Source organism: Saccoglossus kowalevskii, chromosome 12, assembly GCF_978046115.1.
Source record: "Saccoglossus kowalevskii chromosome 12, keSacKowa6.1, whole genome shotgun sequence".
In the NCBI taxonomy this organism is placed as follows: domain Eukaryota; kingdom Metazoa; phylum Hemichordata; class Enteropneusta; family Harrimaniidae; genus Saccoglossus; species Saccoglossus kowalevskii.
Genome location: NC_140652.1, coordinates 20,263,668 through 20,290,005, shown reverse-complemented (window position 1 = coordinate 20,290,005; position 26,338 = coordinate 20,263,668). Strand labels below are relative to the sequence as shown.

At 35.7% G+C, this 26,338-nt stretch overlaps 1 long non-coding RNA gene across 1 annotated transcript; it reads left to right on the top strand.

Annotated features, from left to right (window-relative positions):
* The first annotated feature begins 1,793 nt into the window (after positions 1-1,793).
* On the top strand, positions 1,794-24,820 carry LOC146735612 (uncharacterized). The gene is made up of 4 exons (XR_014931139.1): positions 1,794-1,995; positions 14,712-14,810; positions 15,020-15,076; positions 23,388-24,820. It is a non-coding gene; the product is annotated as an uncharacterized LOC146735612 (long non-coding RNA).
* Positions 24,821-26,338: the final 1,518 nt, after the last annotated feature.

Here is a 26,338-nt window from a genome sequence, read left to right as displayed (position 1 = left end):
CTCGCCATGTCGCTTTTGTAGAATTATAACTTTGCATCGTTGTTTAAATACAAGTTTAAATACCAGCCTAAAGCAAATCCATGTAAACAAATATGTCTATCAGCGATTTGCCCCAGCTATTTTTATTTTTATTTGTTAAATTGTATTGAACGCTTTACATGAAATTCTAACACGCGCTGCGCGACGACCACCGCCTTTCAGAAGAAAACAGGTCATGCCATGTAAGTCAATCAAGTCCTGAATTGGAGTACCATACTCAACTGCATATGACGTTAAACTTATTTGAAAATAGATCATAACAATGTGTGTAAAATTTAGAAACCTAGAAAGTTTAGGTTCTTATTATATATACCTGTATACGATGTCAGACTCGAGATCTGCTGTTTGATTTGAGCTCGTGTATATGTGAAAGTGAAAGTACAGCAGAATACACCGAGTGAAAATAACTTCCATACGCAACGAAAGCCACGGGGAGGGTGTGGATGTTCTGTTATTATTACATATGTTCCATACTTTATTATTTCGTATTAAAGTGTTACGCCCTAGCAGCGCGTGTCAGTGTAGAACGCGCCCGGAGAACGCGTGTCACTGTTTGTTTGAAATTAAAATAATCAGACGTCTAATCTGAGTCACTTTCCGAATAAATAACTTGTTGACGTTTAGTTGGGACCACGGCAGAACCAGAACTTGAACTGGACGACTATGATACACAGTTTATGTTGAAGTTAAAAGTTCCGCCACAGAATTGCGCATTGGCAAACATGCCGTGCAACTGCGGTACTCCACAGACGGGATGACTTTCGTCGACAGCGGTTGTCGCTTAGCTGCACGCTACAACTTCGTGTGTGATGTTGCTTGCTGGTCGTGGATTGACTGAGTCTTGATTACCTGTTAAAATGTTGCTCTTTTGGCGTTGGTAATTTTTATTTGGAATTGAGTAACGCCGCAATGTCGCCAGCAGAAACCTGGTATCTCGATGCAGATGGTTACGGCTGCATAGTAATCGCTGATTTTACTGCTGGTGGATCTTCTGAGAGCCCTTCGAGGTTTATAAAACTCAGTTTACAGGTGGTCAACATACATTAAGTTCTCCCAATCGTAGTATTCCATGTGATGTACACCTGACATGCCAAAAATGTTGTTGAACGATTTGAACTGGATAAAAATAGCAGACGAAAATGGTTTACAAAATAAAAATAGTTCGGTAGCCAATGAAAATACCATGTTCATTTGCATATTGACCGTGAAAATACCGAAAACATTATTGCATGGGTGATATGCAAATTAGTTTGGGCCAAAATAAGTGACTGCCTAAAAGTACCATTAATGTTGTTCAAATTTCATTTCACTCAGCAAGTATATTCATGTACCCCAAGGGGAAAATATCGTACTTCTAAATATTGTTTATTCCGAAAAACTGTACTCCTAAAGGGACTACTTTGTTTGCTCTCAGACCTCATTTGCATATGGGTTGTGGAAATACCGATTTTGATTTCAGGGACGAATCAAAATAAACTGCAGTACATATGTAATAATATGACATTATTTCATTCGTCATGAAAACAATAACATGAACCGATACTAGTTTACTCAGTTACTATTGCAATAAAGCATGTAACCAGTTCCAAGTGAACACGTCAAAGTCAATAAACACACAATACACACAGTACACACAATAAATTCAAAACGAATAGACATACAAAATTGCCGCTGGTGGCGCAATGCTTCTAAAATCAAGTTCCCTTCTCTACTTGTATCTTGCACTGTTTCCCGATGACGCGCGCCATTAACCCTGACTAGGAGAGCAAGACATCGCAGAAGGCTCACGGGCAAGGCGACCGAGTTGATACTGGACGTGTTCGTTTGATTTCACAGACAGTCGCCAGTAGACAGTCGCCACGCACAAGTACATTCTTAGTGGAGCCTTCTAGAGGCCAAGTCTAAGTGGATATCGGCGTTTAACTCACTGGGACAACGAGCGACGGAAAAGGTGAGGTGAGGACATTTATTCAATCACGAACATCCGAGGCGCTCTCGTTAAAAAGGTTACTCAACCGCAAAATTCACGAAGATCGCGTTTTGTATGTTAGAGAGAGAACACTCAAGCAGAGAATCGCTTTGGCAATCCGTGTATAGATTGATATTGACTATGGAAAGTCGGCAGGTTTAATTTGATAATAATATTCAGGAAATATATATATGTATATATTACGAAACTATATTTTCGTAATAATATTATCATCATCGCACAGTTACGGTGTAATAACTCTTGATCAATTAGCTGTATAAATTTGTAAATCGGAGTTAGTATTATTATGTGACAAGATGCGCCTAACAGACATCGGGGGGGTGGGTTTTTTCATCCGTTGATAATTTTAAAAGTGTCTCATTTGTACATCTACCACACCCACCTTTACCTTGCTTGACCTTATTGCCACAAATGCGGGTCGGAAAAAGAGGGAGTTGGTTTTTGAATACATCCGTGCCAAAACGTTATTACTTGTTCAGTGTCATGGCAACCAGCAATAAAACACTGGTTACAAATTTTTGTACTTAGAATCGGAATAAATTTAACATAAAAAAAATGTCGCAATTGTCGCCGCGCGGAGTAAATGCCAAAGCGACTGACACTTGGAAAAACGGCCGCTGCCACGGTATTGTAACGTACTAACCGGTTGACTAACTCATATGTAATATTCACCACGCACAAGTACGGGCAAACACATCGAATCATGAAAGCGTCAGACACTTCCAATTTATCACGAACCGTTGAATTGGTTTTCGAGTAATAAATTAGTCACACTCTAACTGGTAAATATTTATTAAATATGAGTACAATACTTTCATCGTGTGGATGTAATACATAATACGTATTTATCCAAATTCAAAACTAATACCTACTGAATCCGATTACATTCATATGTACCAAAAATTGAATGTCCATAATTTAAAACGGCGCGAAGTCTCAAAGCGCTTTCTTCTCACACACGTGTGCTATGAAAGATGAAACGATATGAATATATCACAAGAACGTTACTGTTAGATATGTTTCTTTCACAATCACCCGATTCTGTTAACATTAATAGAGGTTGCAATACGAAATAAATTAATATCCTGATACAATGTTGAACAGACATCAACAGTGGACGTATCCCACGAGTACATCGTGACGCTGACATCGTGACGCTGACATTGTGACGCTGACATTGTGACGCTGACATCGTGACGCTGACATCGTGACGCGCACGTGGAGGACTAAATGGTACTGTCAGAGAACAATTATAACCGGGAAAAAAAAGAAAATTTATCATACGGGCAGTACATTGCATACAAAATTACACCATTCAGCGTGTTCGAGAAAAACATTCGGACAATAAGTATATTTTCAGCATTTTATGGACCAGTAAGTGATATTACAAAACCGCTGTATTATTAATAAGATTTATTTTTTTATCAGACAAACTATAACTACCATGCGTTGACATATCTTGCCCGGGGCTTTTTCTGATTTACTACCTTGAGTATGTCCTATAGTAGTGGCCTTTAATGCAATCATACAATTGTTCAATCAATTTAAAAGCATATACCCTCTTAGATATCATTATGCATCTGCTTTGGAATTAGAAAGGTTAAAATATAGAAGCACACAGACGAGCAACTGCGTCTCTTTATCAGTATAGAGTGCAATGTAGGTTATAATCCGTGAATTGGATTAACTTTCTAATTCGCACCCGTGTGTCCAACTTGCTGTTGTCACTCGGTATCACGAAAACGCACACGGTCTCGTGCTATACGAGATTTGCCATCGCGTTAATATGCAAAACATGACGCTTGAAACCTGCGCATGCGACGTTTTCTAAAATGGCGTCATGATTGTTTCGATTTCTTCGATGTTTTTTCCCTGTTTCTGGTGACGAGTAGAGCGACTGGAGTTCTAGATCTGTTGATGATTTTGAATTAGCTGATGTTGATGTAAGCGAAGGCGAAGAAGGTTATGTGGTATGTGCTATATTCGACCGTTATGGGTCCAACGTAATTGGGTGATCAGTCCCACGTTAAATTTGCAGTTGGGACCTGCCGGTATATTTAACACTTTGCTATTCGTTTTCTCGCAAGCATACTTAAAAAAACATGAGTTGTTTTTACCAAAGTAAAAATTGCTAACTACTAAATATATTACAGTATATGGTGAAAAAAAAATACACTCTTTAAAAGGAAGTCTCTTGAAAGTATATTGTAGTAGCCTTGTTTAACGTTTTAAATCATCACAACACCCACTCTAACACACAGCGACACATAAGACAAAGTTTCTTCAGCATGTTGTTCAGTAGGCAACACAATTGATAACTTATTTCACAAGGCTTGGACAAGAGAAATAAGAACTTAAAAGCATTGACGACGGAGATGATGCTCTAAGCCACTCACAAAACCATTATCGACTATCACTGATCAGCAATGAAATTGTTTTACGCTGAAGAATAAAAGATATATAAATCTCGTTCCTAGACTAGTTACCATGACAATTGATAAACAAAAATCACAATAACGATAGTGAAATTATTATCACGATCAACTAAAATGGTTTCCATAACAACAATATACTGGTACCGTGCATCGTATGGTAACTTTACTAATGTATGATTGTTTCCATTCTTAATTCCATGGTCGACTGAACAACCATGCAGAAAACCTGCTGGTATACGTGCTGTAATTGTGATAGAGCGTACACTCAAATTTGTATTGTATCTCGCAATTTAACTTGATTGTAACACCTCACCTTATCCACTGATTAGGAATCGCTTTATTGGTTTAGCTTTTAGTATCTCGTTTCACGTTAAATCTTGAAACGGTTGCGTCATTAATGCCTTTAAGTTGCGCCCTCCAGCGATAAGCGATTTCGTGACGTCGATATAACGAAGAAGAGTCTGAGAATATTGATTGGCAATCATGGTTGGTTGCGCAGTCGTTGATTAAAATCTATCAAATTGCTGATTTTTTTTTTTGTGGCAGTCGACCATATAATCAATAGAATGTGAACAGTGTCCTTTACAGCTTTTTACGCCAGAGAAGCACTTTGTCGCTAAAAGACGCGACCTAAAGATACGACGTTTTGATCAGATTTATTTATACCTCCATGATATCAGTGATGAGAGTACCGAGCATGTATGGCGTCTTTCTAATTTGTCACAAATGCACCGTGTAGTCTTCGATAACGACAGAAAGTCGTGCTGTTAACGCGCTGTTCGTTTTCAGTTTCAGGAACATCTACGTTTTCCTGATCGGGGATGTATATCCAATTTAACAGTTGTAATTATATTTCAATGCTGCAGATTCGGTTAGTAATCACGATATAATGCCCACTTAGATACCTAAATATAGACAAATTAATAGACCCACATTCGAAATTCTGTTTAATCATCAATTAGATGTAAGTAAGTAATAATAATGTGTTCTTATGTAATACATTTATATAGAGAGCATAGTAGTTATAAGTAACAAGCAGACGCCATGTGCACGCCCCATGATACGTATTTTTATCGGACAAATAATAATGGTGCCAAGACTATCTAAAACAATTTAGCTTAACACACGCGGGAATAAGACGGCTGTCAGAATACACAACCGCGTAAGCACCGTGTGATTACCAGGTGACGCACCTGTGATCATGGAAGGGGACAAATGTATTTTCAATACCTGCAAAACCACCTCAGTTATAACGCTATGACTGGGTTCTTATAACCACAGTCACTCTCCTAGTAGAGTGACTGTGTTATAACCTAGAAAAATCAAATCATCAAATAAACGCTACGCCAAATTAAAATGACCAGAACAATCGACAGTGACGTGTTGTGTACGGAGATCGTTCTTCTTTACATGATTACTGACTCCAGCACCAATTACCGAATGCAAGCGTTGTAACACAGTCGGACAAGCATTCTCTAATATGCCGACATAGTCCAGCTGAAAATTCGGTACGCACTTTAACTGGTTACACATCTAAGTGGAAAAACATGTACCTTTCAATGTAATGTATGCATTAATGAAATCTACTCGTTGGATAATAGAAGCGCAAATTCGTTTAGATAAAACTGTAACACGCCGGTGCAGGCTCGGCTACTCCATTAGTTGGACAACAAGATACCGAGGTCATTGTGTTGTTTTGGCGCGTGACTCGTCGCAGCATACGCCCTGAACGTTACGTGTGAAATAAAAATCCCTGTACGTAATGAGGAGTCGCCTTTAAATTATTAGTTTAACCGGATGCACTAATTTGTTAATGCTTTGTGACTCTACTTTTAACGAAGTTTCTTTAATCAGCCTGTACGATAGCCATGCCAACGTGAAACACGGCAACGATTTAATTTGCTTCTATTAAATTCGCATCTCTCTCTCTCTCCTCACTTCTAGCCCACGTGCCTGGGAAATAACTGAATCCTTACGCAGCGTGATTGAATATATCCCCAATATTATATTGATCGTATATACATATTAGCTCATAACCGTCCTGCCCAGCGAGGAAACAAATCTGCAATGACAATGGGTAGTTTATTGCTCTTTGATTACGGGATACAAGTTAATAAAACTCGCTGCTTCGTACACCTGATTTTTTTAATGTTCCGATATTAAAGCGAGTAAAGGCAAACCCATGCCGCTCATTTTGAAGTTAAAAGTACGTTCTGCTCTGATGTGGCTATCAAACTCCGATACGACCATCTGAGAGTCGTCGTTCGCCAGGTTTCCCGCAAATATTCGCAATCAGCGAAATAAGATTATTTATAAGATGTGGAGTTGTTAAGACGAGGATGTATAAGACTCCCTTAATCGGTAATTTAAAGTAGATGTAGATGTAAACTTGTTGTTTTTGTTTTTGCCCATCAAATTCTCTCATCGCGTCTACTGTTCCCCCGGTTTATGTGCATGATCATAGTTTATTCTCCTTCCAGAGTTCCTTGGGGCTAGAACAGCGAAAGTATCACTGCCAACACACCCCGCCATTTTGTGGTGAAACGCCACAAGATTTCTACTGCCGACAGCGCGTATTCTTGGCGTGTTTTTGTTATTAGAGGGCTGTCTTGTTGATTTCTTCTTACTGGTAAACACGTTTTACAAACATGTTACTAGATAGCTGATGATGATTTTTTTCGTGAACGCACTGAAAAATATAATATAATATAATATAATATAATATAATATAATATAATATAATATAATATAATATAATATAAATATAATATAATATAATATAATATAATATAATATAATATAATATAATATAATAATTTTATCACGGAATGGCGGTTACTAAGGTGTTACTCGGTCCACCAGCTGTTCGTCATATAAATTACCAGGCGACGAAAGCACTTCGATTTTTGCTACTGAAAGTAAAAAAGAGCTTTTCACTCTGAAAACAGACAGAATCTACAAACAACGTGTGCGATTTTGGTAGAGTTCACCATGACAATGAATTGGTGGACATTTTTAAAAGTAGTACTCCTGTGATGCATCGACCAATCAACGACAAGCATAAGATCACGTGATGGCAGAGATATATTCGTAGAAGTAGAACTCTGCATAGGGGGTTTTGGTATTTGGATCAGTGGGCGAAATGACAGGTAAGAAGGGAACACCATTCGAGGGGTGAAAACAAGTCTCGTGTCCGTCTCGCTCTCAACGAGATCTCGGCGGCCATAATTTGCGTCTAAGATCAATTGAGATATGTCTAGCTGTGACGTAAAGATCGCCTTGCTAATTAATAACACCAACGAGCGAGGAATTGTGGTTCACGATACGTTCCATAATTAAGTCTATCATGTTTGACTACTCTAATGTGCATGTTAACTACATAACGCTCTTCTATGATAGGTAATAACACAGATTAATACTCTATCGTTTTTTTTGACGTATTTTAACGCATACAATCGTGACAACACTTCATGTCAAAATTTGCCGATAATTATTTCAGTATTATTTAAAACGATGTAAACTTTTTTTATTCACTGTCATTTTTTAAATTTTTTTCAGAGTAAAATTGTTAATATATAAACACAACAAAATATGCATAACAAGAAAACTTACCAACACTTTCCGCGTACTGTTTCCAAAACCCGATAAGGTCAATTTTACTTCTGAACTTCTAAACATCGACAAGCACTCTATAAGACAGTAAATGTCACCGACAACAAGAATGAGATATTTAGATATATCTTTACAAAGTTAAAATGCCCTAAAGCAGTCAAACAGTGCTATTTTGAATAAATGTTGTACATCAGTTTTCTCAGTACGATGATCCAATATTTGTTATTGTATTTTCTTCATTTTTGTGAGAAATGTGAGTACGCAAAAAAAAAAGAACATTAGTATTCTGCATCGATACGAGCCCCAGTCTATACACGTTAGAAGGTTGCGATCTCCATCAAATCGTATGCCTGCAACACAAAATCACATTGAAATGTTTAGCCGCAAACTGCTACAGCTGTCGGCGAGTATACGGTCATACGTGACACTGGGGAGTAAACTGTTTATTCATTCTCATTACCATCCATGCATTTTTTTGTTTACAAAGATTAATCTTCATTCTGTTTCACCCAGAGCATGCACGAGCTTTCCCAGCGCACCTGTCAGTGGTATCGAATGGCAAATTAGAACATGGCCCTCGTGATACCCTAAGCAGAGTATCGAATTACTGAATTTTCTAATTGTTAGTCATTTCCTATTAATGCATGAGTACACCAATTGCATTTCCAATGCATCTCGGATGATGGTCTGACTATCGAATTAAACGTCTTCGGTTACCATTACCATGATAGAACCCGCAATGCCCTTTTCAGTAAAATAATGAATTTATGCTGCCTATTTTTCGTAAAATGAAACATCGATGACAATGTTTTGTATATATATTTGTATGTCACCCGAAAAAAAAATGACCGCTAAAACCTGAATTATTTCGTTGGGTAAATACAAGAGCCGCAAGACAGTTGAGAAGACGCTAGACGTACCAATCGAAAATTGTGCCGTCTGCACTCGCGAAGATGTTGCAGACATTGTTGCAATTTTGTAGTAGCTAGTTAGCTTACGCTCTATACGTTTATGCCTTGATTATATTCCGCGATAAACGATATCATTTAAAGGGCGGCAGTCGTCGTGCCGCCTCCTGTTCGATATGGGACTCATAGCGACGTATACAACGCGTGTAAAATACATTGTTTATTTACATGAAATTCGAACACGCGCTGCGCGACGACCACCGCGCTTTAAACCCCTTTTAAGCTGGTGTGATGCAAAAACAATTAAACAATAACCCAAACCGAGATAAGCGTTGAAACAGGGTGATACATGATTGTTATCATTTCCACCTGTGAATCGCGCCAATTTATGATCATTTATATCTCATGCACATTGCCATGGAAACCGCAAAATGTGCCACACTAATTCGTTATTGTACGTTGAATCACGTTGAGGTGCCGAATCTCTGCAATACTAGTAGATAGGCTGGGAAAATATTGATTGCACTTGCTATAGTTTCAAAACCGATTCGTATTTTTTTTTTATGTGCGAGTATAATCCAAGCTCCTTCAATCTTCAATTAAAAAAAAAAGATTGAGAATAATGGATTAAAATTATTTATTTTCTGTATATTAGAAGATTTAATAATGAAGAGGCTTAGCCGTGACGTAATCACATTTGACGTAGATAAGTATTATACACGCGTTGCATATATATCGCATGGGACCCATATCGAACTCGGCGCGGGGCGTCGACTGTGAAGCTTTTAAACGTGCGTTGTGACTAGCACAACATTCGATCTTTCGCTGCTAAGATTCATTCAGTTATTCACTGGCATGACAAATCCATCTATGTAACACTTACACGCCATTAGGGGAATTACTAAAAATTGATGGAAAACACCCCACTCGTAGGCGACGTGTCAGTGCTTGTTTTATGTGCTATTATCAGCGACTTTCAGAAAATAACCCCATTCATCCAAATTACCGTCAATCATAGTACTTGTCCCAGGCGATGCTGCACTTGAGAACATTTAAAAAAACAAAAACGTCTTCACTTTTCAATATTTTTTTCCCAAGAGACATGAAGTTATTACCGCGAAGAAATAAGTCACTACCAATTCTCGTTAACAAGGCTAATACTCGTATTCGTTACTATAACATCTGACGAAATCTCAAGCAGAGCCCAGCCGAGGCGATGTATATCCTGTCGCATGTAACCCCGCAACCAAGAACCTGGGGGCAAGTCGCTGATTGGCATGTTACTTACAGTACATTGCTATGCCTGAGATATCCATAATGAAAATTGAAAACTCGTATATTCTTCGCTAAATGTTACCAGACTGAAAACGAATATCACGTTTTATTTGAAGCGATCGCGCGTTTTATCTCCAGTCAGGTGATTACCTAGCTCCGTAGCCATATTAACGTTGGAGCGTCGCACAGCGAAGCAGCAGATACTTTGACATTTACAGAACGCGATTCGTAAAACAGCGAGCAGACAATTGAGTACAAGAATAGTATTCACTGTACGTGACTCACGCACTCATCAAGGTTTCTACACTCTGTCCTGAAAATAGATTTCGATTATGCAGTGACTACGTGGTCGAATACTAAGTAGTGAGTAAAATTTGATGAGCAAAAATTTGGTAAACTAAATGCCGTGAGCAATTTTGCAAGTCAGCTAAACTTTGCTCACACCAAATCAAATTAAAAATGCCAGTCGTAACTGATGAGCAAAATTTTCTCTCGAAAATTGTTTTAACGTATAGGCAATTTTCAAACTAACCTCATACTTGACAGATAATATATTGGGCGTCTTAAGACGGTTGAGAGTATGTCTTGCAGAAATAAAGGCATGACCTTTGCCATGCAAGACGAATTATGTCTGTTTGTCTTTTCACTCAACTGTCTAAATATTTTAACGGTTTTTGCCGTCTGGAATTGGTAATCGTGCGTGGGCAATTGCCCTCTTCGGCAATTCGACCTCCCTCCATTTTGTTTTATTCCATGGCAATACGCTACGCCCACTCTGATTTGTAGCATGTTTTACAAGCACTTTCAGGCAAGATCAAATACAAGGTATCTCGGCAGAAACATGTACGCGTTTGTTTACAACAGTATGGAAGAAGACGCGCACTCGGAATACGATGTCATTATATTAATTCAAATCACTCGTTTTTTTGTTGTTGATCGATTGTTTAATGGTCGTTAACTTGGCAGTAAAAAAAATAGTTTTGGGGTTATATGCGATAACTGTTCAATGTGATTAGCTGTTTATCTAAAAACATATAATCCAAAAACTGAAATAAAACACCTTTTTTGTGACACTTGGGAAATGTTTATAGCATATCAGTCGCGTCAATGGCGCCACAGGTAAATTAGTATGCAAGGATATCGGTAAATATATCATGTGCCGTGACGATTTCGTGGTAAATCAGCATCAACAAAACTGCGAGAATCATACATTATTAACTCTCCACTAAAAGTACGGTCTCTCATTTACCTATTTCGGATCATTCCGCGGGGGGTTTACCTTGAGTGAAATTAACTTCATTTACCCGTGAGTGTGCTTACAATGGATTCGGTGAAACCATGAAATCGATATACGCTACGGTAGATAACCATCGAGAGGATAATTAAATTAAAGATTTAAATTTATAATATTCAATTTAGATGTACAGATTATTAAAGAAATCCCTTCTTCCCGTCGATAGTATTCAGTTATTTAATATTTAAAGCAAAAACAAAAATATCGGATCCAGCTTTCTAATAATGTATGTGTCTGTCATCAGTTCGTATGCTATAGCGTTACTTAAAAGTTAAACTTTGTCATATGTCATACGGAACATTTCATGATAGGGATGGAGTAACTGAAAAACAAATGTGAGGTCTTCGTACTTCGGAAAAATTCCGTTTTACAAAATGGGTTAAAAATATCATGTTTTGTCTGTCTTAGGGCATTTTTCGTGTGTTTCCCAGGGCGATGCTATATATCAATATCTGAAACTACTCGTTGGGGACTTACCGGTATGAAGTTCCTTACCAGTATATTGACGTCTAGAAATATTACAACAATTACATTTATTTTCAGTGGGTTACAAATGACGCAATATAATGTCTTTGTAAACTATGGAAACCGCTTCCTAATTGCCATTTTTGGGTGTAGTATTTGATATTTCACCTCAGTAAAAAACGAATGAATCATGATAGCATACTACATTACAGCAAGCAATCGTCGTGTCGCGTCGTGTTCGATATGGGGACACATGCGACGTATACAGCGCGTGTACAATATATGTTTGTTCATACATTCGAACATGTGCTGAACGTTTAATCAATGTCATGCACAAGAACTGCATTCATTCTGTCAGAAAAGAGTTTTAAATTAGCTAGTAGTTTTGACAACTAAGTAACTTGATTAAATAAGGTAGGTATATCGTATATATATATATAAATGATTAATGTTGTAGATGTATAAAGTTTAATCAAATTTCTTATTTTAATTTTTTTTGCAAAATATGTTTAAGAAATGTGTTTAGGCTTACCTTTGAACCCCTAATTACCTATAAATATTTGGGAAATTGAAAAACAAAATGTGTTTTGTACACAGAGCTAGCGATTTACTAATTTGAAGTTGTCTGATCTTCTTGGTAAAATACATCTAAATACACGTCTTTGGATGGGACGCATTTTGATTTGGAAAAAATATAAAGAAAATAAACACAATCTGAGTATGTATACTTCCTTGATTTATTTAACAGTCTTGGACGTCGATGAATGTTGGTAGATTGTTTGATTTGTCGTTTCTATTTAGCTGAAATAAATTAGTTTGGATGATTAATGTTGTAGATGTATAAAGTTTAATCACATTTCTTATTTCAATTTTTTTTTCTTCGGATTCTCGAATACACACGATCGAACGAACAATATACTGTAATGGTGGAGGTCAAGCAGGTCACGCTGATCCACACCACTTATATATGAGCCTGACTTAATGATGTGAAGTGAACAGGCGTGTACTTTAACCCATAATTGTACAGTCACTTGCTAAAAGAGATAGGACATTAACATTAACATCGATGTACTCAATTTGTTGATTGTTAACGGCATGCGCTCGGTAAATGAACTCATTTTTATTCGCAAATTGTAAACGAACGTTTGTCCAACGAGTATGGAACACCGTCGTCCAATTGGATGTAAATGTTTGCTTTAAAAACTCAATTCTTTGAAATTTAATGCTTTTACATAATGTATATAAATTAAGATGAAATAGATAAACACATAGTAAAAAGAGATAATATCAAATGACTAATTTGCTTAATTTTGGGTTGGCGGTGGAATACAATGCATAGAAAAGAACCTCATTCTCTGCATACTAACAAACCTTTTTGTTCTTAAAATAGAAGAATTTTAAAATTTGTTTAAAGTTTCATTAATTGCCTTGACATTAACAAATTTGACCACTGTGCAATAAAGGCAAGTGTTTAGATTTTTGGGAAGAGATGAACAAAATCTGATCATTTGAATATTTCCACAAATTGCAGCCAGGATACTTGACACACTAAACATATGGAACTAAGAATGGAATATTTTGCCCATATGTCTTTTGTATGACAAGAGTAACCACGGTAATCAGTGGTTTGGCGTATCCAGTATTACATATACTTCATTGTTTGTGCATCATGTTATCGTCATTCAGGTCTGGAAGTTACGCCATCTAGCGACGAAGCGATTACGTGACGTAATTGGGTGAAAGGACGGCCGTTCACGTCGTGGCTGTTGTTTTTATTTGTATATATCTGTTGATGAACAAAGTAATTTTTTAGTGACGTGTATTCTAAATAACGAAGGGCTGCCCACTCCAACATAATTATCGCCTTAAAGACAGTGTCTATTTTACAATTTCGACGTCAGAGAAGCGAATCGTCACGGTCGCTAGAGGGCGCGACTCATCGATTAAAATACATGCATACTCATAACGAATTCACGTGCCGAGGTGATTCTCGCATCCCAACAATACAGCTGTTAAAAATGAAATGCATTATCAAATTAGCAAAATCGGAATACGGGCAATTACAATACAATTAAGTCGAGAATCATAACGAAAATATTTTAAAATACATCTTTTATAAAATGGTGAGCTACTAAAAGGTTGTTTACAAGTCAAGACATCGATGGAAAAAAAGTACTTTGGTAAATGGATACGATAGCGACGTACGAGTAATGGATAAAAGGGATATATGCAAATGACGGTACATGAGAACACATAAATGTTATTTATGTATTCATGAATAAAAATAGCATCAATAAGCTTTCTAAGAGACTCAAGTGCTGATAATTTAACGCCATTGACGAATATTAGTATGAGACGATGTCTATGCGATAGCAGTGGGGCAGTTTTGGAATTTGACAAATTATAGTCTTTGATCCCGTTAGTGCATATCTTGTCTACAATTACTGTACAAAATCTCCCTGTACTAGAAGATATAGACCAAATCACGTGATTTATGTTGTCCTGTTCATCTCCATGCATAATAACGAGACATAAAATGGCCACATACGTAGACATAAGGTCGTAAAAAATACATTGTCACTAACCAGTACAAATTGAAGCTAAAATCAGGCCGACTGTTTGTTTTTATTTCTTTGCGGTGTAGATAAAATCCTCATTATTTGACCGCCCTTTTCATTGATATCTTTCCCTAGGGAGGAAAAGTAGCCGACTGGAGGCGTTCTGCTTCGTCAACTGGATCAAGTGATTACACGCGTTAATTTTCCAAGCTCGTGAAAGTTGGCGTACGACGGGTAAGCTCATTAGCGCACTATCAATCTAATTTTATAGTTCCGATTTGTTGGCAGAAATCTGAAACACTACTGCATAAACAAATCTATTGTTTTAGAGGGTTCTGACGGCAATGGAAATGCCTCGTGTTCTCGAGAGCGGGTGAGTCCATGTGGACAGACGTATTTACATAGTCTTGCATTGAATATATATTAATTTATTTCGTCTGCAGTTACACCACGTGACCATTTGTTATCTAATTCAATCAGATCACTCGAGATAATGACAGGTTAGTAGCAATTACGTCATATTTGTCTTTCAAGACAATTTCCTCTATGACATCTTTACATACAAGTATTTAATGTGAAACCCAAATTGCCGATATTATTACAATACTACTCCCGGAGAATTATTTCCACCGTCATGAAATAATTAGAGAATTTCTGGGTGATATTTTGTTGATGTTTCTGTCACATAATGTGTTGTACTTGACAATAAGAAATGAACGTTTGACTGATATATGCTGTCGACGACCTTTCACTAAGGTCAATTTGACCCATTCTCGTCTGCTCCCTGGTGAAAAAAAGATTGCTGTCTGCATTGAATAATTGTGTCTATTCGCCTCTATGACGTTAATCAACTAACACCATTCCTGTTTTGCTGGGAACATTCCTATCACTTATCGATTATTTTCCCCTGATTGCTGGCAATGTCACAGTCTGTCTGTCCCTGTGATTATTTGAACTGACAAGATGCAAAGACAAGTCAAATCCTCGTACATCTTATCAAAATTTACATTACTCAGTAATGATTCGTGCTAAGAGTACGAATGCGAATGAAATGGGGAATGGGGTCGGGCTGAGGGATTTTTTTTTTTGCGCAAACGTAAGAAAGCAAGTAATGAAAAAAGCAACATTAAGTTTGAATATGCTGACAGTTGTGCGCAGGCACATACGTGCGCGCGACGAGAGCGATTTGTTCATGCATTTCAGTGTATCTTTTTTATGCTATGATCTCCAGCCTTTATGATCGGGGTAATGCTTTTATTGAGCCGTGTCAGTTGCCAGCATTTCGCTTTACTTGAATTTAAACAATCAGTATCACAACCAATCGTCTTAAGATATTAAGTGGCGGCGCGGGTAGAGTCTATATGCCGAATTAGTTACATCAGCAGAGAAACGTGTTATTATCAATGTGATCCTTTCTACTCCTGGCATTTCGTATATTCTTCAAATTTAAAAATAGAACACGATTACATCATTAGTTTGTAGAAATCGTCCCATGGCTCGATTTTTGGATATGTGCCAATTCGTGGATGAGTTTAATTTGTCGGTGTGTTCTGTGACGGGAATGCACGATTAGTATCTGGGAAAAGCGACGTATGTTTACATTCGCTGATACTGAATTCAGAATTAGCAGTGACGTCAAACCACAGGAATCACAATCTTCGACCTATGCACAAAATGATGAAGGTCTGTGATCGATATTATCCATACATCCCACACGTTTCACCTCAGTATTAACGATACTATCATATTATTCGTGTTCAATATTTAGGTGATATGACAGACTTAATTGAGTAACGTTGTTCCCATGGTTATTAAAGGATATTCTAGATCTGTGCTTACGTCATCAATTATTTAAATTTATTACATCTGACCAAATGACTTTCATCCGTCTTAAAAACATTGCATATGTGTTTTTTTTTAGGATTAGACCTTCGGCGCAAAATGGCCGACAAGATCTCGTTGACAACGAGAAAGCTTCGAGAATTTTTTTTGCCTCTCACATAATGTTCTATTCTTTCCCGTCATCGATGACGTAGAGAATGAAACACACTTTAAGAGGTAAAACGAGTCCTTCGACCCCATCCCTCTGCAGACTCGGCGACCATTTGCGTATACATATATTTGCGCTTCAAATGGTCATGAGCTACGTTTTTTTTTTTTGTTTTTTTTTGGATTATTTTTGTTATCTTATTTTTTATTCGTTGTAATCTTTACTTAATTAAAATGACCCTTCGGTACCAAATGAATATACCTTGGGGTCAAATGCTAGGATGTTAATACCATGGATATGCAAATGATACAGCTCGAAGACATTTTTTGTTCTCGCTATTATTACAAATATTTACCAGGACTTATTGTGTTTACTCATGTGTTACCAGAAAGATAATAATGCCTCATTATTATATTGTACGAATCAAACAAAAAATTAACTCGCCCCTTTGACTATAACTGTAACAATACACGGGTCACGTTATTGTTTTATCATTAATGCAATGAGTGCGAAACGTTTATATACACGTGTTTGACGCCAGTAGCCAGTCTGTATTGTTAACAAACAGATTTACTTTACTCCTGCAGAATATACACGGGTATAAAATACGGCGGAGGCCCAATTCGGCACTTTACCATGTTTAACTGTGACCAAAATTGAATAATCATAAAACATTAACGCGGTTTGTTTTATTCATTGACAAGATTTTGATGTTGCGGTCGTCTCAACCTCACTCAGGCTGTAACCGTGTGAATAGGATGTTCCCGAAGGACAACATCCGGGGTCTCTGTGTGAAATGTTGTTTGTGGGGGAAATCATTTCAATAATCGCGGCTTCTCTTAACGTATGTGGGAACACTGAAGGCAATGTCGTTCAAATTTATAACTGTGTTTGGCAGTGTAGACGTTTGCCATCAAGAATTTAGTAAAATATCCTAAAACGTCCACAGATTAAACCATCGACGATTTGGACGGTGTTCCGTCTCACCCATTTACAGCATATTATATTTTTTTGCCACTAGAGGGCACAATTTGTAGAAAAATATGCCGTTTCCGGGTGACCTCATTAAAAACCATTTAGTCAAATCGGTAGAGCTCAACAGAGGACACGGTAGTTCCCCAGAGCTTCCCAGAGCTCCGCGGATACCGGGCTAGAAACCGGTTGTGTGTGCCCACGATGGCCGATTAGGTTCCACGCACGGGCATTCAGCTAGGCAATTTCGTGAAGTGGGCAATAGTTCTAATTACAATTAGTGGTACTTTCTGTCTTTGTGTAGAATTTAACTTTTCCGTGGCAAGAGGCTGCCACTTACCATATGCTAACATCTTGTAATGTAGAAGTACAAGTGAAAACGTTTAGAAGTCCAAATATGGGCATCAACATATATACTCCCTTAAAGCAGTTTTAGCTGATTTCGAATGTTGCTTTACTGAGCATGCGCATGTTACAGACATTATGCAAATGAATGTCTTTAGTATGATACTGGAAACTGAAGAAACGAAAGAATATGTAAACTCCGCACAGATGATAAAATTGAAGACGAGTACCATTTCTTAATAGGATGCAGTAAATATGACATACCCCGTAATAAATTATTTAAATATATACAGGGCAAAAAATCTGACTTCTTGAAAATGAATGAAGACGAAAAATTCCGATTAATTATGACAAGCTTTGCAGGAATAGAAACTGCACAATTCATACATACAAGTATGAACTTAAGAGATGAAACATAGCAACTCCATCAAATTAGTCTGCAGGTAGTTTTAATGCAATGGCATATTTAGTAGCTTAGTAGTTTTATTGTTATACTAATTTTCATGTATTTTTTCCTCCATTCTTAGTTACATGTATTCAATGTTTTATTCGTGATTCTGGTGGATTGAACTGTACTTGCGTCTTGCTTTGTACTAAACAATAACATTAGCTTATGTTTAATGTGCTATTTGTGATATTAGTTGTGTGAATTATTATTTCTGTTCTTGTTTTACAACCATAAAATTACTCTCTGTAGTAGATTTTCGTGTTGAATAAAATTATTATTATTATTATATTTTATACCACATGTATGATAGATCGTGAGATCACGAATTGCACCTAGTCAGTGTACTTAACCTACGTTTTCATGGAGTGCACTGATGGTGTATTTCAACTAAAGTTTTTCTTCGAAATATGATACCACCAAAATCAATCCTTAGATTTTGAGTAGGTTATTACTGAAACCCAAATCTGTTTTTTGTAGGCGGATTGATACATCTACCTATTAGGTAATCAGAAATTAGTAATTGCATTCTATGGTATGAAATATATAGAGTCGTTCCACGTATTTGCCTTATATGGTATGAAATGTACATAGTTGTCTCTAGTAATTACATTCTATGGTATGAAATATACATAGTTGTTCCACGTAATTGCCTTATATGGTATGAAATATATATAGTTGTCTCTAGTAATTGCCTTATATTGTATCAAACATACATAGTTGTCTCTAGTAATTACATTCTATGGTATGAAATATACACAGTTGTCTCTAGTAATTACATTCTATGGTATGAAACATACATAGTTGTTCCACGTATTTGCCTTATATGGTATGAAATATACATAGTTGTTCAACGTATTTGCCTTATATGGTGTGAAATATACATAGTTGTTCCACGTATTTGCCTTATATGGTGTGAAATATACATAGTTCTCCAGAGTAATTGCCTTATATTGTATCAAACATACATAGTTGTCTCTCGTAATTACATTCTATGGTATGAAATATATATAGTTGTTCGACGTATTTGCCTTATATGGTATGAAATATACATAGTTGTCTCTAGTAATTACATTCTATGGTATGAAACATACATAGTTGTTCCACGTATTTGCCTTATATGTTGTGAAATATATATAGTTGTCTCTAGTAATTACATTCTATGGTATGAAACATACATAGTTGTTCCACGTATTTGCCTTATATGTTGTGAAATATATATAGTTGTTTCTAGTAATTACATTCTATGGTATGAAACATACATAGTTGTTCCACGTATTTGCCTTATATGGTATGAAACATACATAGTTGTTCCACGTATTTGCCTTATATGTTGTGAAATATATATAGTTGTTTCTAGTAATTACATTCTATGGTATGAAACATACATAGTTGTTCCACGTATTTGCCTTATATGGTATGAAACATACATAGTTGTTCCACGTATTTGCCTTATATGTTGTGAAATATATATAGTTGTCTCTAGTAATTACATTCTATGGTATGAAACATACATAGTTGTTCCACGTATTTGCCTTATATGTTGTGAAATATATATAGTTGTCTCTAGTAATTACATTCTATGGTATGAAACATACATAGTTGTTCCACGTATTTGCCTTATATGTTGTGAAATATATATAGTTGTTTCTAGTAATTACATTCTATGGTATGAAACATACATAGTTGTTCCACGTATTTGCCTTATATGGTATGAAACATACATAGTTGTTCCACGTATTTGCCTTATATGTTGTGAAATATATATAGTTGTTTCTAGTAATTACATTCTATGGTATGAAACATACATAGTTGTTCCACGTATTTGCCTTATATGGTATGAAACATACATAGTTGTTCCACGTATTTGCCTTATATGGTATGAAATATACATAGTTCTCCAGAGTAATTGCCTTATATTGTATCAAACATACATAGTTGTCTCTCGTAATTACATTCTATGGTATGAAATATATATAGTTGTTCGACGTATTTGCCTTATATGGTATGAAATATACATAGTTGTCTCTAGTAATTACATTCTATGGTATGAAACATACATAGTTGTTCCACGTATTTGCCTTATATGGTATGAAATATATAGTTGTCTCCAGTAATTACATTCTATGGTATGAAATATACATAGTTGTTCCACGTATTTGCCTTATATGGTATGAAATATACATAGTTGTTCAACGTAATTGCCTTATATGGTAGGAAATATACAGAGTTGTTCCACGTAATTGCTTTATATGGTATAAAATATACATAGTTGTCCAGAGTAAGTGCCTTATATTGTATCAAACATACATAGTTGTCTCTAGTAATTGCATTCTATGGTATAAAATATATATAGTTGTTCCACGTATTTGCCTGATATGGTATGAAATATATATAGTTGTCTCTAGTAATTACATTCTATGGTATGAAACATACATAGTTGTTCCACGTATTTGCCTTATATGTTGTGAAATATATATAGTTGTTTCTAGTAATTACATTCTATGGTATGAAACATACATAGTTGTTCCACGTATTTGCCTTATATGTTGTGAAATATATATAGTTGTTTCTAGTAATTACATTCTATGGTATGAAACATACATAGTTGTTCCACGTATTTGCCTTATATGGTATGAAACATACATAGTTGTTCCACGTATTTGCCTTATATGGTATGAAATATATATAGTTCTCCAGAGTAAGTGCCTTATATTGTATCAAACATACTTAGTTGTCTCTCGTAATTACATTCTATGGTATGAAATATATATAGTTGTCTCTCGTAATTACATTCTATGGTATGAAATATATATAGTTGTCTCTAGTAATTACATTCTATGGTATAAAATATATATAGTTGTCTCTAGTAATTACATTCTATGGTATGAATTATATAGAGTCGTTCCACGTATTTGCCTTATATGGTATGAAATATACATAGTTGTCCAGAGTAAGTGCCTTATATTGTATCAAACATACTTAGTTGTCTCTAGTAATTGCATTCTATGCTATGAAATATATAGAGTCGTTCCACGTATTTGCCTTATATGGTATGAAATATACATAGTTGTCCAGAGTAATTGCCTTATATTGTATCAAACATACTTAGTTGTTTCTAGTAATTGCATTCTATGGTATGAATTATATAGAGTCGTTCCACGTATTTGCCTTATATGGTATGAAATATACATAGTTGTCCAGAGTAAGTGCCTTATATTGTATCAAACATACTTAGTTGTCTCTAGTAATTGCATTCTATGCTATGAAATATATAGAGTCGTTCCACGTATTTGCCTTATATGGTATGAAATATACATAGTTGTCCAGAGTAATTGCCTTATATTGTATCAAACATACTTAGTTGTCTCTAGTAATTGCATTCTATGGTATGAATTATATAGAGTCGTTCCACGTATTTGCCTTATATGGTGTGAAATATACATAGTTGTCTCTAGTAATTACATTCTATGGTATGAAATATACATAGTTGTTCCACGTAATTGCCTTATATGGTATGAAATATATATAGTTGTCTCTAGTAATTGCCTTATATTGTATCAAACATACATAGTTGTCTCTAGTAATTACATTCTATGGTATGAAACATATATAGTTGTTCCACGTATTTGCCTTATATGGTATGAAATATATAGTTGTCTCCAATAATTACTTTCTATGGTATGAAATATACATAGTTGTTCCACGTATTTGCCTTATATGGTATGAAATATACATAGTTGTTTAACGTAATTGCCTTATATGGTAGGAAATATACAGAGTTGTTCCACGTAATTGCTTTATATGGTATAAAATATACATAGTTGTCCAGAGTAAGTGCCTTATATTGTATCAAACATACATAGTTGTCTCTAGTAATTGCATTCTATGGTATAATATATATATAGTTGTTCCACGTATTTGCCTTATATGGTATGAAATATAAATAGTTGTCTCTAGTAATTACATTCTATGGTATGAAACATACATAGTTGTTCCACGTATTTGCCTTATATGGTATGAAATATATATAGTTGTCTCTAGTAATTACATTCTATGGTATGAAACATACATAGTTGTTCCACGTATTTGCTTTATATGGTGTGAAATATACATATTTGTCCAGAGTAATTGCCTTATATGGTATGAAATATAAATAGTTGTCTCTAGTAATTACATTCTATTGTATGAAACATACATAGTTGTTCCACGTATTTGCCTTATATGGTATGAAATATGCATAGTTGTCCAGAGTAATTGCCTTATATTGTATCAAACATACATAGTTGTCTCTCGTAATTGCATTCTATGGTATAATATATATATAGTTGTTCCACGTATTTGCCTTATATGGTATGAAATATAAATAGTTGTCTCTAGTAATTGCACTCTATGCTATGAAACATACATAGTTGTTCCACGTATTTGCCTTATATGGTATGAAACATACATAGTTGTTCCACGTATTTGCCTTATATGGTATGAATTCTTTATAGTTGTCTCTTGTTATTGCATTATATGGTATAAACCAGATATAGTTGGTCCACGTATTTGCCTTATATGGTAGGAAATATACATAGCTATATCACGTGGTAACCGTATATGGCATGAAACATAAATGGTTGTCCCAAGTGATTACCATATATGGTATGAACTATACATATAGTTGTCCCTAGTAATTGCCTTACATTTTGTGAGACATACATAGTTGTCTCACGTAGTTACTATATATGGTATAAAACATACTCAGTTGTATCACGTTATTACCTTTTATGGCATGAAATATAAATAGTTATCCAAGGCGATTACGTATTTTTAATGTCTTTACTATTGAGAGTAAATGGCCTTTATGTTCATACCGCGCATATGCGGTAGCTTTTTTCAGCTCACCAACATTCATCTCCCAACGATTTACACGCTATTATAATATATATATATACATATATATATATATATATTCGCCATGTTACGTAATAAAACATATGGGTGTTTTAAGCCCGTTATTAGTTGATACAAAATATCAGCGGTTCATGCCTCTTTAAACATTTTGTCAGTACAGCTCCAGTCATAGCAGCGAGCCTCGTCGCCTTTGGAGTGGTTATGATCGGAATATCCATGCTGATCTACAACATTTTCTTCCGTAAGTATGAAGACGAATTTCCAGTGAACAACGTAGAGGAGGTGATCATGGCAGGATTGGAACCCGACACTGGAACACGACTGTGATGGATCGGACTTGGATGGATGAAAACTACGATACAGGGGGAGACATTGGAATCTGTGGGACGGGAACGGGGGAATAACAGAGCAAGAACATGATGACAGAATATATTTTCCAAAGTGATTCATTTTGTCTGTACGTGCACTTATTGTTTTTTTTTTAATCTACAGTGCAATTTTAGACGGAGAGAAATGTACCAATTAATACCATTGGAATGCAACATTTGTTCCTAAGGTAACATATTTGGACCAAATACAAACACAACTTTTGAATTAAAACGAGTGGATAAGATGGATATAATGTAACCAGTAATTCGTAGCACAGGTAATAATTATGTTCGTTGCCCTAATGTGAAATTGTCGGTAACTGTCCAATAGAGTTCGCCCAACGATATAATCATTCAATAATGTTTATAATCCACGTATTTATTATCACATTATAACAAATAGTAAATATAAAAAGAGTTAAAAGTTATAATTGACAATCGGATGTCATAATTGTCGATGAATACATTTATGAAACGACATTCCAATGCGTCAAGTGACAATATTTCTTTTGTTATACGTATTGATTATAATAGCTTAAAAGTTTATAAGATTTCATTTATTTCACTTTGTCATTATTATGCGTTATAAAATATTGACTGCAGCCGCTGATTTTTGCTTGTTCTACGCATGAATCTGAACATGGTATATAGTCCTAGACACCCTCTCCTTACGACGCATTGATCCCTAGTGAGGCTGCATTGCATAAATTAGATTTACACTGGTTCGCATCATTTCACTCTTACTTACTGTTACTGTTCTTACTACTGTTGATGTTATTATCGATTTTAAATTTATTTTGCATATATTTGACGTCACGTAATGTCAATTTCATCGGTACTTACAAAGTTTTCCATGCTTGTTAATTCAAAAACAATATTTAACATCTTAATTGATGTGCCGTATTATTTTCTATCCTATTCACGTTGTTTAAATGCGTTGCATAGCAACCACACGTCAATGGCAAACCCTGACTTTCATTTATTGAGTACATCGTCTTTTTTAATGTCTAAACTATATATTTACAAGAAATGTATCCAAATCAATCATTCACTATTCTTCCCATACACTAATGTTTATTCATTGGCACATTGTACGATGTTGGTGGTGTAATATTAAAATAAATGATTTTGGTTTTATTCACAATGTATGCGCAGATTGTTGCTGGTGTCTTAAATATTAAAACACACGTGAATAAATAATAAAAAGATATGTAGATATTTATAAGGTTGGAGTTATTACGTCATTGGAATTTACAGAATCGAATTTCATGTTTGAATAGATCTAAACGATCTAGTGACACGTTGTATCTACTGTGTTGGGTAATTGATTATTATAATAGGGGGTCAGTAAGATGCCGTCATCACACACACACCCTTATTACGAGGAGCTGCTTTCTCTTATTTAACACTGATTCCTCAGTCAACCAGTCAACTATGACATTATCAACTTGCTCTGTACATCTCTGACCGGATGAGCTGTAATTTATACGCAAGCCAGACACTGTAATTTGAATGTATTGCATTGCCGGCAATTCACGTACTGGTTGGATTTGTGTCATCTTGTCGTATATACACCGGAAATAAACACAACTTCGAAAGTGGACAAATTAGTGAATATCCGCATCCCCGTACGACGTAATAGCACGAACTCATCCTGTAAATCAGTATTTGACAACTCGGACCGGCTGAGATGCAATTGTTGCTTCATTGGCAAAACAAATTGATCCCCTAGCACGGAAGCGTATGTCCGCTGATTGAGGATAATATCCCCTGAGAGTTGGAAAACAGTAACTGGGATTTGTTACCCGTGCTGTGATTTCACTGCATGTGAAATCAATTCAAGTAATTGCTTCGTGAGGTTTTAATAATGTAGCAGTATCTCCTGATCTATCACAGGTAAAGCCATTAGGTTAGATGGAGCAAAGGCAGACGGGAGCCTAGTAAATTTAAGGATTAGCTCGATCAATTTGGCAAATATTCATGCCCCTACTCGTTTATGTGAAATTGATGCAGATTTTTAACACTTCACACATATGATAAAGACAGCTGCTTCCCGGTTTTCAAAATGTTTTATCTCTCTTTTCGAACTGGAAATGTCTCCCCCCCCCCATAAATGCCCGTTTTCCACGCACTTTAAAGACTAATATATTAAACAGAATGTGTATGCACAATGTAATCGCCTCCATAATTTATTTAATTCGAATTCATAGTAACAGTATTGTCTTAATGCAACTAATAAAATGTAACTCATTTGTGAGTTTTTCGCGATTCCAAGGTGTTGCAACTTAAACAATCACAACTAGCTACGAATAAGACGAAATTATAAAATGGCGACGTGTATAACGTACTCTGACCAAATTACCACGTGACACTGAAACTTTGACAATAAATTGATAATAGAAAATAAACATGATTGTTGGCTTTCCGTATTAAAACTAGATAATTTTACGAAAATAGCGAACAAAATTATTGGTTATAGTGCCATTTGATCTTACATTAAAGATATATCATATTTTACTACTGACGGAATTATTTATTTGTAGTGCCTGCCGCCTCATTTGCATATACGATCGGCGCACATTAAACACAGTATACCACATAGTGATTAATGATTTTGCTTGTTATTAGTGAAGGCCTTTATATTAGATTTATATGTGCAAAATGACATATTTTTACAAATTGCGTGGTCTCTGGACACAACAAATCTAAATCTAACATTGAGAAAAGAACGGACATTTGGCTG